The sequence below is a fragment of the Oratosquilla oratoria genome, chromosome 26 (assembly GCF_046742065.1).
Source record: "Oratosquilla oratoria isolate Oo_2021 chromosome 26, ASM4674206v1, whole genome shotgun sequence".
In the NCBI taxonomy this organism is placed as follows: Eukaryota; Metazoa; Arthropoda; class Malacostraca; order Stomatopoda; family Squillidae; genus Oratosquilla; species Oratosquilla oratoria.
The window spans coordinates 32,713,227-32,729,211 of NC_134802.1; the positions used below are offsets into that span (position 1 = coordinate 32,713,227).

Below are 15,985 nucleotides of genomic sequence, written 5' to 3' on the forward strand. Positions count from 1 at the left end.
CAAAAGAGACAAAGCCTGGAACAGATGGAAAAAAGACAGAAGACCTGAAAAATGGAAAATATATACCTGCTATAGAAATGAATATGTACAAAAGTGCAGAGAGGAAAAAAGAAACTACGAAAAAGACATCATAGAAAAATGTGAAGATCAATCCAAACTATTCTATAGATTTGTAAACAATAAACTGAAAAACAAACAAGACTTAGAGAAATTAAGACAAGGAGGAGTTGAATACACTGAGGAAATGGAAATGGCAGAAATTATGAACAAACATTTTAAATCAGTGTTTACAAGGGAAAATATACAAACTGAAGAGATTGAGTGGAAGGAGAAAGTCCCCCCTATGGAAGAAATAGAAGTAACAAAGAATGAAATATTGACACACTTGGGTAATTTTGATGTCAGAAAATCGCATGGGCCAGATGAAATAGCAAACTGGATTCTGAAAGAATGCAGGAATGAACTGGCAGACAAAATACATAGCATAATAAGCAGTTCCTTAAAAGAAGGAAAAGTTCCAGAAGATTGGAAAAAAGCAAACATAGTACCTATATATAAAGGAGGAAATAAAGAAGAACCTACCAACTATAGACCAGTCTCTCTAACAAGTACAATAGCAAAACTTTGTGAAAGAATTGTCAAAAGTAGATGGGTAAAATATTTAGAAAAAAGCAACGTGTTAAATCCAAGGCAATTTGGATTCAGACAAGGACGATCATGCGTCACCAATTTAATATGTTTCTATTCAAGACTGCTTTTGACAAAGTACCACATAAGAAGTTGCTTAAGAAATTAGAATATGAAGGAGGAATACAGGGCAAGCTACTAAATTGGATGGAAGACTTTTTGCAAGAAAGAAAAATGAGAGTAGTGATAAGAAACCAGCACTCAAAATGGGATGAAGTAATAAGCGGTGTTCCGCAGGGAACAGTTCTGGCCCCAATAATGTTTGCTATATATATTAATGATATGGATGAAGGAATTGAAAGCTATATGAGCTTCTTTGCAGATGATGCAAAACTACTGAAAAGAGTGAAAACTGAAGAAGATTGTGAATCACTACAGAGAGATCTAAATAAAGTACAAGAATGGAGTAGGAAATGGGAGATGGAGTTCAATACAAAAAAGTGTAGTATAATGGAATTTGGAAAAAGCAAAAACAGAATAACAGGATCATATAAATTGGGAGAAGAAGGAATAAAAAAAGTAGAAAATGAGAAGGACCTGGGAGTCATTGTTATGAATAATATGTCACCTGAGAAACATATAAATAAGATTTTCGGAGAGACTTATAATTTAATAAGAACAATCAAAGTTGCATTTACATACCTGGATGAAGAAATGGTGAAGAAAATCCTAATCACCCTGATAAGACCAAGATTGGAATATGCAGCAACGATATGGTCACCAAGTACAAAAAAATGTATAAAAAAACTTGAAAGAATACAAAGAGCAATTACAAAACTGGCACCAACACTCTCAAAACTATCATATGAAGAGAGACTAGAAAAACTTAAACTACAGACACTAGAGCAAAGAAGAGAGAGAGGAGATTTGATAGCTATTTACAGAATCATGAAAGGCATAGAAATTACTGATAGAGAGAATCTGATAAAATGGGATGACAGAAATACAAGAGGACACGGAAAGAAAATAAAAAAAGACAGCTATAGAAGAGATTTGAAAAAGAACAGCTTTCCTCACAGAGCAATAGACAGTTGGAACAAGTTAGATGAGAAAGTGGTGTGTGCAAAAACAATACATGAATTTAAAAATAGTTTAGATAAAATGAGATATGAAGACGGGACTCCACGAGCATAGCTCCCCTTCCCGTAAAATACAACAAGGTAAATACAACTAGGTAAATACACACTTATATATATATATATATATATATATATATATATATATATATATATATATATATATATATATATAACATTATTGGGGCCAGAACTGTTCCTTGTGGAACTCCATTTATCATTTCATCCCAATTAGAGTGTTTGTCTCTTATCACCACTCATTTTTCTTTCATGCAAGAAGTCTTCCATCCACTTCAGCAATTTGTCCTGTATTCCTTCTGCAGTTTCTAATTTCTTTAGTATTTTTTTATGTGGCACCTTATCAAAAGCTTTTTTCAGGTCTAGAAATGCTCAATCAGCTCATCCATCTCTTTCTTGTATTACATCTATTAGCCTTGAATAGAAACACATTAAGTTTGTGACGCATGATCGTCCTTCTCTAAATCCAAATTGCCTAGGATTTAGTGCCTTTTTTCCAGATGCCTTACCCATCTAGGTTTGAGGATTCTTTCTCAGATTTTAGCTATCATACTTGTAAGAGAGACCGATCTGTAGTTAATAGGGTCTTCCTTGTCCCCCTTTATATATTAGTACTATATCTGCTCTTTTCCAATCTTCTGGAACTTTTCCTTCTTTCAATAAACTGCTTATTAGACTATGTATTTTGTCTGTTAGTTCATTCCCGCATTCTCTCAAAATCTAGTTTGCCATTTCATCCGGTCCATGGGATTTTCTGATATCGAGTTTACTCAAGTGATTCATTATTTCATTCCTTGTCACTTCTATCTCTTTCATAGGAGGTACTTTCTCCTCCCCCTCGATATCTCTAGGTTGTATGTTCTCCCTCCTAAACACCGATTTAAAACGCTTGTTCATAATTTCTGTAATTTCTATTTCCCCTGTGTATTCAATTTCTCCTTGTCGTAGTTTCTCTAATTCTTGTTTGTTTTTCAGTTTGTCGTTTACAAATCTGTAAAATAGTTTTGGTTGATCGTTACATTTTTCTATGACATCTTTTTCATACTTTCTCTTTTCTGCTCTGCACACTTGTACATATTCATTTCTTTAACTAGTATATATTTTCCATTTTCAGGTATTTTGTTTTTTTCCATTTTATCCAAGCTTTGTCCCTTTTGTCTTTTAACTCCCTGCATCTTTTGTTGTACTAACACTTTACATATCCTTTTTTTTTTCTTGGTACATACTTTTCCACTCCTTCTTTATAAATTTTTGTCAAAATATTCCATTTCTCTTCCACTGTTTGCTCCTCCTTGTGCATCCTTTCCCAGTCTGCTTTTTGAAAGAATTCTCTTATTTTATAAAAAAAAAAGAATTTCCATACATCAATCTTCCCTTTCTATATTGTTCGTTTTTTCCTGTGTATTTTTCCACATTTAGTTCCAGTTCAACCAATATGTGGTCACTTTTACTTATTGGCGTCTTATATTCAATCTTGTCCACTATTTCGGGTTCTGATGTGATTATTAGGTCCAGTCTCAATGGTTCTTCCTCATTTCTATACCTAGTATTCTCTTGTATCCATTGCGTCATTGTATTTTCTATAAACATATCAAGTAGTACATTTCCCCATAGGTCATCTCCACCCTTCACTGTCATCTCTTCCCAGCAGATTTCTTTACAATTAAAGTCACCCATTATAACTATTCTTCCTCCATCTTCCATTATCTTATTTAGTGTTATCCTTGTGTCTTCTAACATATTGTTGTGTTCTTTCTCTTCCCGTGAAGCCGTTTTAGGAGGCACATAATTTACTACAAACTTCCTGCTCTCCCCTTCCTTGTCCTCCACTTCCATCACAATCATCTCTACTCTATTCTTTCCATATGTGACATTCCTCATATTTATATCCATCTTAGTCAGGAACATAACTCCACCCCCTTGTTTTACCTGTCTGTTTCTAATCCAATAATTATATGCATTATGTCCTACACTGTTGGGTGGTAGTGGACCTTTCAATTTTGTCTCTACAATTCCCATTATGTCCGGTTTTTATTTCCTCCAGGTAATCGTTCAGTTCGTCCAAGCCTGTTATTAAGCCATCTATATTTCTGTAAGACATTTTTAATGTTCTGCTACTTTCATCGTGTTTTCTGTTTCCCTTCCGTTTTTCTCTGCTATGAACCATTTCCTCGATTTCATATACACTACTCTCCAATAGAATTTCTCTTTGACTTTGTTCTGTTCTTGTTTTTGTTTTTCTTAGTTTCTATTTTTTTGTCTTCTCTTTCCTCTTTATTCATCTCTCTTTTTAGCTATACCTGTTTATATAGATCACTGTTTGCTAATTTCCCTGTTTTTGCTAAGATATTCTTTGCTGTTGTTTGTTACCTGAATTTAACCTTAATTGGTCTAGTCTTATCTGTATTGTATTTCCCTATTCTATATATTTCTTCAATTTCTTTCCCTGTTTCTTGTTCATCCTCTTGAACTATTTCCAATCTCTTGTTTACTTTTTCCTTCTCCTTTACTCTTGTAGTCCTATTTGGATTATGCTTCTCTTCCATCCCTAATGTAATTATACATTTCATTTTGCCCGCTAAGTCTCTTACTATATTCTCCTTCTCTCTCATCACTTTGATAACTGTGTCTTTAGTTTGTTCTTTCATCTGTTGTTTTACTATATCTCTAAATTCAATTTTGTTGTTCTCTTGGACATTTCTCCAACCCTGTGCTTCTTTTGCTATGGACTCTTTATTTTCTTAATTATTATTTTTTAATTCCTCATTCTCATCCTTTACTTCTTTTAACTGTCTTTTTAGTTCTATTTCTTTATTTAGCTTTTGGTTCTCCTTCTTTAGTTCTTCCAATTTATCAACTCTATGTGTAATCTGTGTAAGTTGGCTGAACCTAACCTCCCAGTGTTCGATCATTTTATCTAGTTTTTCCTCTAGACTTGCTAATCGGAGGAGGTTGCCACACACACCCTCATTAAATCCATGGAAATGATTATCTCCACTTTCTATTGCGTTGTTCTTATTTATATTTCTAATTTTAATGTCTTTACTTATATTTTCGACTTCACCTGCGTTGTCTGCAGACCTTTTGTTTACATTCCTTCTGACGTCCGGGGGAGCCCGTTCGTTTCCCTCGTCATTTTCTTCCATTTTCCTTAATAATCCCTCCCCTTCTCCCTTTTCTTCACCTGACCACTACACCCCGAGCTTTCCCCTTTCCTATTAATACAACACACGTACTCTCTCACCGCTCAAATCTACGAAAATTTCGTTTTTTTTTCTAGGAGTTCCAAACGTCGCCGTCTCTCTGCCGATCGTGTGTGTGTGTACGTGTGTGTATACACACACACATATATATATATGTATATATATATATATATGTAGGTGTGTGTGTGTGTGTATGTGTAACTACAAAGTAATGTCGTAACACATTCGTAAAATTCAACAAGAACCCACTGTGTTGGATAAGAAGAAATGAAATAGATGATATCCATATATTTCGATCACGGACTGTGATCCTCTTCAGTGGAATGCAGAGAAGTGGAGCAAAAGGCATGTCTTATATACAGAGAAAGAAGAAGGAACATGGGTAGGGCTCAAGTGGCGTCTAATGCTTTGCGGGGCAAATCACCCGCCTTCATCAAAGATGGTAATAATTCATTGACTGCCCAGGTAGTAATACAGTCTGGTGACCATTGCCCATTTGAAATATTGAAATTAGGAAATTTATTTATCAAGGAGGATTCTATAATTTTCCTTTTGAACCTGCACTTTGAATTAAAAATTATTTTTGCCTTATTCCAATCCATCCGATGGCCTTCCTTGTCTACGTGTTGGAAGACAGCGGAATTTTGTTGTGCATATTTAACTGAATTCTTGTGTTCTTTCATCCTGGTGTGTAAATCTCTACCTGTTTGTCCCCAATATACCTTATTACAATCCGAGCATGGAAGTTTATAAACACCTTGATTTATTTCTTCTCTAGGTCTTAGATGTACATTAAATATTTTCTTAGACAAGTTATTGGGAAAACTAAAAACAAAGTTTATGTCTTTCTGTGGTAGAAATTGCGAACTATCATTTAAGGACTTATTATAAGGCAATTTGATACAGTTTTTGCCCTTACGAAATTATTAGTGGAATGGGAAGTGGATCCATAGTGACTAATTTTGGCTTTGCTTAGGGCTCTATTTAAAAACCAATCAGGATACCCTATTCTTTTTAACTGGTTCCTAATGGTTGTTATCTCCATTTCCAAATAATGTGGACTACGTAATCTGAGTGACCTCAGGGAAAACCTGAAGCAACACTGAGGGCACTCATATTATGTAGTCCGCATGTTTCTCACGGCTTTCTCGTCTTGTTTGTAAGCAGATGACATAATGTTTTTATAGTACAAGTTGATAGTCGTGAGGTTGTCTAAGGCCGCGTTTCCACCGAGGGAGTCAGGGCCGATTCTCATCAAATGCTGTGAATTTGAATGGCTGGAAGAAGACTTTGTTTGCAACATTCTAGACTTCCCTAAGAACATTTTAACAATCTGTCTAACATTTGTAAAGGTTTAGCTCCTTTAATTTCGCCATTCAGTTTCTCAATACGTGACGCAAAGCCAATTTGACATTTGAAGATTGAAAAAAAACGAAATATTGTAACCGAAGTCGTTTCTACCCAAACGAACTCACGATTGATGAGAATCTGACGAGACTCGCTCGGTGGAAATGCAGCCTAACTGTGTCTGTTGGGCCATAAAAGTGTCCATTCGTCGTCGTATCACATCGTATATATATTTTTTTTCTTTTGATAACCGTTATGAGTGAAGAGCTGAGAGTGAGTTCCAGGTAAAGTAGTGCGTAAACGCATATTTGACCAGGACCCTCACTTGGGGTAGGGGGTGCATATGCCCAGGGGCGGCAATTCTAGTCTGAGCATGCCGCCGACAAGGCTGACAAAATAATTATAATAAAAAAAAAGGTCAAAGAAGCCCTAAACATATTACCGTAATATACGAATTTTGCTTTAGAATAAACAGAATATGAATAATTTTCCCCCTATCCTTTCTGCAATAAGGAGATTAAGTAACATTTTTTAAACTTGTTTAATTATTTCGCAAGTCAATAGCTACAATAGGCAGTAAGAACTTTGCCTCGGGGCGATACTCAGGCACATATGGGCTTTGCATTTGACTAAAGCCCTTTTCACACCTACGCGACTTGAGCGAGTTCGTTTGAGTAGAAACAACATTGACTGATTTGGTTTAACGTCACAAACTCCCCCCTTTCGGTAGGCTGGGACGGTATCCTTTACAGTGGACTTTGTAGCGTGGAATTCAATGAAACATGCCCTTGGTTCAACTCGCCCCGAGCAGGGTTCGAATCGCCATCATCTCGACCTTCGCCGCAAACAACGACGCCCTAACCAGCTCGTCCAGCGAGGAACCTAGAAACAACATATATTACAACTTTTTATTTTTCAAATCTACAAATGTCAAATCACCTTTGCGTCATATATCGAGAAGCCGAACTATCGCGGCGAAACGTGACAGACATATCAATACATCAAAATACCATAGGTTCCGATCAACACTGGTTCAGTTGATAGAGATTGCAACGCTCCCTCCGGGTAAGCGATCATTTTTCCGCTGCTCCTTGTGTCAATGACACACAAACCGAAGGATGAGGGTTGGTACTGGACCGCAGATTAGTCGTCTGGTAGAACATGGGGATTGGGTAAGTGGGTCCTAGTCCACTTTTCCATTCTTGGTTGAAAGGAAACTCGATCTTTTCTCTGTATTTATTCTTCCAGAACTTCCATAAACTTCCCACATTCCGTGCTTGGCTCTCGTCGAGAACGGACCTACACCTGAAGGTGCGAAACTATCGCCGTCAACTACCTGAATCCAGTGCTCGTCGTTAACGACTCGTACCGGCTGTCTCAAGTTGTGTTACAGTGCTACAAACTACTGCGCGCTAGTAAATCAGCCTACCTTCTTATCAAGGCCCTCCCTTCCTCGATGGAATACTCGGGGTCGGAAGCGGCGTCCAGCTTAGAGCAGGACTTAATGATTTCCGACACTGATGACGACATTAGTGTTAACCACTGGCCCGACCTGCCTCGTCCTACCTCCACTCCCCATCACCCTCCAACAACCACCCAGCATGATACCCATCAGTCTACAGCGCTCCCCAGTACCAAACGGCGGGCCGACGACACCTCTACCTTCCCCGCAGGAGAATGTCAACCGCCTGCTGCCAAGACGATCAAGGGAACCTCAAGTGAGTGTAATAAGGCTCCTATTCGCCCTACCCTGCCTAATCACAGTGCTACTCCCGTTGCCCCCACCCGACCCTCACCCGCCCTTCCAGCATTTGCTCCCCGAGACAAGTATATTAAGTTGGCCTTTAGCGGGAACCCATCCACAGAAGTTAAACTCCGCTGGCTGTCAACTATCACCAAGACTTTCCACCTGCAACGGGATACGGCCGAGGTTAAGATGGCTGCACTCACCTCTCGATTCATCTACATATCAAGACAACGCACAGACATCCTGGACCGAGTTACTACAAATGAATTTATGTCACTGCCTCTTCTCCCTCAAGACTCCCCCGAAAGACCACGTAAGTACCCCCAATACCTGCTCACTCGCTATCCCGTTGACGTGGATCACAAGCTTGCCCTACAGCTCCCAGGAGTACACTCAGCCAGGCGCTTCATGCAGAACGGTACCCCCATCAACCGCATTGTTATTGTGTGGAGCCTCCCCGAAACACCCCCCGACACCATTACCTTTGACTTCCTCCCTCTCCTCCCCCCGTGTCAAGTCCAAAGACTCCGTGACGACCGACCCTGGTGCTACAGGTGTTGGGGTATCGGTCACATATCCAGGTACTGCTCCGCCTCCCCTAAGTGTGCCTGGTGTGCCGCCGCCCATGAATCCAGAGAATGTCCCGTCCGAAGTGCGCCCCCCCCCCCCATCTGCGACTACTTCCACCTCTGAACCTCCACCACAGCCGAACCCATCACAATGGAAGTGCCCCCGATGTCTACAGCCAGGTGTCAACGTCTGGCACGGCTGTACTCGGCGCCAGACCCAGACCAATGGCCCCACCTCAGCCCCACCACCTCCTCCCGCCCGGACTGTTCTCTCTGCTCCCACCCCCCCTCAGCAAGACGCTGCCCTCCGTAAGGCCGTTGCAGCCCTTCAGGCGCGATGTGCAGCACTCGAGGACCGCTTCGCCTCCATTGACACCAGGATTGACAGCCTTGTCTCAGGCCAAACTACTACTGCCACCAGACTCTCCACACTGGCGGAATCCCAACAAACCCTCGTCTCCTCCATCTCCATGCTTGCCGAGAGAATGGAATCCATTGCAACTCGTCTCGACAAACTCTGTAAGTTACAACCCAGTACTAGCCAGTCTTCCTCGAATCGTCCATCCACCTCCACACTCCGGTCTCCTACTAGCAAACGCAACGTTCGTAAACTAACATTCACCTAGACCTCCTTTCATGGAACATCAATGGTATCACCAACCACAAAAAGTACACACAATTGAAGGCATATGTACAGACACATCACCCTTGTGTCATTTTTCTACAGGAGGCGTTTCCAAACCGGCCCAACACTGCACCACAGGCACCCTCCCTTCCCGGATATATCCCCTATATTCATACGATACGAAAACGGTCTTCTAACATACATACACAATACACTGATACACCGTCTTCTGCGCTCCTCTACAGACCCTGACGTAACATTCCAACTCTTCGAGATAGAAATTGGGGGCGGAATCCTACAGCTCTGCAATATCTACTCTGCTCCCGCACGTCTTCGTCCAACCACTCTTCCACCACCTACGATCAAAGGTATAATATACGCAGGGGATTTCAATGCTCGACATCCTGCATTGGGAGATCGTCCTGGCACCACTAACCGCCCTGGTGTTCACCTACTATCATTCATCCGACAACATCATCTGACCCGCTGGGACACAGGTGGCGCCACACACTCCCGGGGAGGCACCCTGGACCACGTCCTCACCTATGGCTTGGTATCATCCCGCATCCAGTGCTCCTCAGTACCTGCATTATTCTCAGACCATATTGCTCTTCTCTTCCACTATTCTCTTCCTACGATACCTACACCCCCTATCACACGCCTACACCTCACCATCCCCCCAAATACTGCCCGACGTACATTTCATACATGACCTGCATACTACCTACCTTAGACTGTTCCTCCCCCGACCAGTTATACAATAGCCTTGTCTCCGCCACCCACGACTTTTACAGGCTTTACGTATCACGACCCCACCTCCAACGTCGCCCTCCTCCTCACTCGTGGTACCTAGACACCCGACTTCAGGACGCACAGAAAGAAGCGGAGCGCGTTGGACTCATGTTCCAAACTAACCCATCTCCTGAACTACTTCATCGTTACCAGCAATCCAGAGACGATTTGACAACCCTCCTAGAATGTGTAAGTACTGACTCCTGGAAGAGATTCACGGACAGAATTAATCACCAAACTAGTGTAGCCTCCATGTGGCACCTTATTCGCAGGGTAATTAAGAAGACTCCTGCTACTGCCCGTCATCATTCCCCCACCGTATTTGCCGAACAGCTCATCGTCACGTGGTCAAACCAGTCCAACCCTGCCAACCTACCTACCCCCGTCCAGGATGCCCTCTCCTCCGGTGCTTTTGCTCGTGGACTCCGCTTAGTACATGCTCTGCTGCAAGAGGATGATGAAGAAAATATACCAATCACTGAAGATGAACTACGACGTGCTCTCTTGAGAGGTAAAGCCACGTCCCCTGGGGATGATGGCATTACCTACAATGTGCTACGATTACTGCACCGTGTACCCGGTAACCCCCTCCTTCGCCTCTACAATATGTGTCTACGAGATGGATATATCCCACATGCCTGGACCACGAGTACAATAATCCCCATACCCAAGCCCGGTACAGCAAATTTCAGGCCCATCTCCCTTACATCCTGCTTCTGCAAAGTAATGGAAAGAATCTTGCTCACCCGACTGATGTACCAACTACAAGATCGCCTTTCTCCACGTCTCTTCGGCTTTCTACCCCAACGCAGCACCCATCACTGCCTCGTCGACTTATATTCTCGCCTCTCCCGTGACAGTGTTGTGGCATTTATAGATCTAAAAAGTGCATTTGATATAGCAAACCGAGACGTTATTTTAGATCAATTAATTGACTTTGGAATTAAGGGTAAATTACTACGATGGATTAAGGGCTACCTCAGTAACCGAACCTCCCGTGTCTTCTTTAGCGGTGCCTACAGCTCCTCACGGGATTTTCATCTCGGCACTCCTCAAGGAGGGGTACTAAGTCCATTTCTCTTTAATATACTTATGCATCGTCTCCTCACGTCTTTGCCCACTATTCCTGAGGTCACAATTACATGCTATGCAGATGACCTATGTATTCACACTACCTCCCCAACACACCTACAACTCTTTCTTACTTCTCTCTCCCAAGCTTCTGCTAACTGTGGCCTTGTTGCTTCCCCACAGAAGAGCAGAATTTTCTCCTACCGCCCTCCTGCCACGCTGCCAGAGTTCATGATTGGAGGACTGCATCATCCCACTAAGCTCCCAGTACTGCTACCTTGGTGCACCAGTACGAATCTCGGAAACTCTTTCTGCCCGGCGTCAATCCCATACCGTAATTCGTGAATTGCTAGATCGTCTACAACGTCGGCTCCGGCCTCTCCAGTGGCTCACCAACAACTCTTCCGGTATCTCCATCCCCGTGGCCAGAACTGTCTATATTACTTTTATACGCTCTGTTGTTGATTACCTCTCCCCTGCCTTAATTCAACTTCCTCGATATGCTTTAGAGCCACTGGAGATTTTTCAGAATAAAGCCATGAGAATCATTCTCGGTTGCCCAATGACTACCAGAATTGTCAACATGCAACGGGAATTACGGCTTCCATCCCTAGTTGAGAGGATTTATTCTAATGTCACCTGCCTCACAGTTAAGTGTATACACTTTCCCCACATCTCACCGCACTTCACAGCACTGGTCAGAGATTCTCTCGGCCCCGCTCCGCCCGTCCCCCGCCTCATGCCCCCCGGTCGCCGTCTTGTAAAGTCTATCTCCTCCTTCATTCGCAGCCTAGATTTACAAGTACCAGTAGCTGACATACCCCCAGGCCCTCCCCCGTGGACGCTACCATCGCCTGTGGTTAGCTTCACTCCTACAGCAAAATGTGACCCACCTCTTCTACAACTACAGCTAGCCTTGGAACATGTTACCCAGGTAACATCCTCCATCACTGCTCCGCATCGCCTCTACACTGACGGGTCACTACAATCGGATGGTGCAGCTGGAGGAGCAGTCTACTCACCTGACCTACCGCCGCCTCCTGAGGGCTGGGTCGGCCGTCGACTCAGAGATCACTCCAGCTCCACATTGTGTGAACTATACGCCATCTTAGATGCTATCAGTCTCGTTTGCCAAAGAGGAGTGAATGCTGTCATTATATGTGACTCTAAGCCTGCACTGCAATCCCTCACCGCTATTCATCCCACTCACCATTCTGTTGTACAACAAATCCTTTCCTTTCTATCCCTACTAACTATCCGTAATCTCTGCATTGAATTTATTTGGATTCCATCTCATGTAGGTTTGCACCACAACACCAAAGTAGACCGCCTAGCAAAAGAAGCCTGCCGACTCCCCCGTCGTGGTGATGGACGACCTCTCTCCCTGCTATGTTACCTCAACAGGGTCCGCTCCGCTGCACTTCTGCCTGAGCAACGTCGACGGGACACCGAGAGACCCTTCAGTGTCACCATCACCCACTACGAATCCGTATGCCGCCACAAATACAAGTACCGCCGCAAGGGACTTATGGTTCGTCGCCACAATGTTGTCTCAGCCCGACTGCGACTAGGCTACCGTCCACCGTGGCAGGTCGCCGGGGTGGAGGGCGAGCCTGTATTCACAGAATGTCGCCTATGCCACGCTCCACTAGCCAACACCATCGAGCACTACTGCCTAGCGTGCCCCACTGTAAAACATCTAATACCCCAGGGACTACCATTAGATGCAATCTGTCGTCATCTCCTATCACAAAAATATATTAGATGAAATACTTGTCCGTTACCCCCGCTTTGGTGGGTTCTCATAATACCTGATGCCCTGCGTGACATCTCAGTCTTATTCCCCTTTGAATGAATGTACAATACCCAGTGTCGTATATGTTACCTGCAACCCATGTATTTGTATGTGTATATAAGTGTATGTGTACGTGTGTAAGCATGTGCATACCAGTTGCCTTCCTACATTCATTATGAAAACCTCCCCCACTGTATGACGCTAATGCGTAATAAGTTAAATAAAAAAAAAAAAAAAAAAAAAAACTTCCCACACCAGGGAAGGGGGGGGGGGTTGCAAACTTGTGTTCCCTTTCAATAGTACATTTTACTCCAGGACTGGTTCCCTGTAAAATTTTATAACCCGTCTTCAGAAACACTACTACATCAATAAGAAACGGCGTAGGGTAGCTGAAAGATTCGTGAGGCAGAATAAATCCTTACGAGACTATAGGGAGGTAACAAGAGGTTAATATGCCTCTTCCTGAAATATAACATAGGAAACGCCTCTTCAGAAATCTTTAAATTACCCTACTTAAAGTTTACAAATTATTTTATGTTAGGCTAGGTAGGTTAGGGCTAACCCCCTATACCGTAGTTATGTCATGACACCTTAAGACCTCAAAACTGACTATAAATGAGAATTGGGTTTGATACATATTTAAAAAATTATATAACCTAGTTATGAGAACGTAAAGGGTTATTCAAATACGTAGCAACACTCCAAGGGAGTTATTGCTAGCATTCGACTTGCATTCCCCTCTATCGTCTCATTCCCCTCACTCTTCTATTGGACAAGGGCTTCCCAATTAAATTTCTTTAAATGTTAATTAATGGTTCTGACTAACTCTTACCTTCGTGAAGGGATTATTTCGGATTATGATTTAGCAGCCTGGGTCGGCTGTCTTGAAGAGCTTTCGTGGCTTTTCCAATATGCCACGTAGCTAGACTAGTTCAAAACAATGAGCCCTTTCTTTACCCTTCGTCCGATAGCGAGATTAGGACTTAATGTTTACGTAGTAACATTTTTTTTTCATCATTTGTTAACGAATCCAGTTCTTTTTATGGATTTCTTTATAATTAATTCTAATCATTACAATAGTAAATTAAAAATATTAGAGCTGGATGATGAATCAATTTCTAAGTATTTCCAAAAATTTAAAGGGGTAACTTTTCCCCCTGACAGAACGACAATCTACGAGAATCTGAACCTATACGAATATTAGACACATTGTTCAATTGTAGACTTGGGGAAGTCTTAGAATATTGTAGGCGAAGTCATCTTCCAGATTTTCAACCAGAAGCCCAAGTTAGTTGCTTTAACGTGCAATTCCGTGAACAAAAAACCTGTGCCTCTGTACAACAGCGTCAAGGAAGGGAGGTTGGTGATCCATCTCTAGTTCGTGTGTAAAATTGAGGGAGGAGTTTTCTAAACACTTCAGTGATTTGAGGAACACTTTCTTCGGTGTCAGCGCTGACATAGATGAAATCAACAAATCCTGCATAAGTGGAGATATTGGATTCAGTGTGTTGCTTGAATATCCTCTTTGATTGAGCCCATACAGAAGTTGGCAAATATGACACCGAACGGGAACCCATGGCGACTCCATCAATATGTATATAATGTACATGTTCTTGTCGGGTCCATATTTTTTTTTTTTTTTTTTTTTTTTTTTTTTTGGGCGCAGGCTTGTAGTAACTAGTGGCGCGGTACGTCCTCATCTTCTTTAGTTTCCACATGAGAAAACTGCGAGGGAGGGTTGCCTCGTAAATGAAGCGGTCTTGCTCTGGATTTACTGTGTCGTGTTGCATTGCTTCTAACTTGGGCAGTGAGCAGGAGACAGGATGACCCTTCATCCACGTGGAGCTAAGATGGAAAGGAAACAATGGGTGGTGGATGGAAGTGGAAGAGGTGAGAGTTGGTGTGTTCGTTTGACTTGGCTACTTCCCTAATAAGGAGAGAGGCCCTTGGTGAAAATAATCATTATTGTTATATATTATAATAATAATGATAATAATATTAATAATTAATAATAATAATAATAATATAATAATATTAATAATATTGATGATGGTGGTGGTGATGGTAATGATGATGGTGATGGTGATGGTAATGGTGATGGCAATGGCAATGGCAATGGCAATGGCAATGACAATGGCAATGGCAATGACAATGGTAATAATAATAATATATTTATTCCTTTTATATATATATTTTTAACAATCGTCAACTTAAGGCTTTGTCTTTTGCGGCACTGTCTGCCCTTCCCAGCCCACTGTGGTTGGAACGCGCCTACAAATACCTTGCAGGTGTGTGGAGTGTCCCTACTCCACTCAACTCCACCCGACTCCACTCCCCCGAGGGACACATTATGTAAGTGGAGGTGGAGCGTGGCGATTGTGCAATCGGGTGGACGGGACCCCACGCCTGCAACCAACCCGATCACTTTTTTATTGATCCTTTATATTTATCATTCAAGTGTTCATCTATTACATTCATTTGTTTATTTATTCGTTAGACACAATTTATTTGTTTTATAGGGACAGACCTACACTCGTGGAATCCTGTCTTATTCTGCAGTCATCACACTAAGAGGTAGCTACGCATATGTAAGGTAAGCTGCTATTTGTCTTATGTCGTTATGGCATGCGTTGTTTTATGACCTTATGATACTCTGTCATCCGGAAGCAAAATATCTTTTGTTCAGGTTTTCCAGTTCTTCATTCCTACAACAAAAATAGGCCGCCTAGTGTTTTCAATGTCTTGTAGAATTTATCTGTAAGACTGGGAATCGATTTGATCGCTGTTTTTTTTTTGTTTTTTTTTTCAGTTTTATTCAATCTCTCACTTTCTGTGGAGCCCACACTGTTGCATCATATTACAGTCTCGAGTGGATTATGCTCTGCGTTTTTTTTTTTTTTATCTCCATCCATAGAGTAGAAAAATATTACATTCCTTAACAACTCTGTGTGTCGTCTGCAACAGATCTTCAACATTATCAGTTATTCTTACGCCAGGATAGAATTCGGGTCTCTATCAACGCAGAAAAGAAGTACCTGGTAACCAGCAATGTGTT

The 15,985-nt window shown here is 41.9% G+C and overlaps 1 protein-coding gene across 1 annotated transcript in view; it reads right to left on the reverse strand.

The window, feature by feature from the left end:
* Positions 1-13,840, reverse strand: part of LOC143039458 (glutamine-dependent NAD(+) synthetase-like) — a 51,443-nt gene extending 37,603 nt beyond the window's left edge. The window contains exon 1 of the mRNA XM_076209550.1: positions 13,763-13,840. The gene's annotated coding sequence lies outside the window, so the exon portion shown is untranslated. The remainder of the gene's footprint in view (positions 1-13,762) is intronic.
* Positions 13,841-15,985: the final 2,145 nt, after the last annotated feature.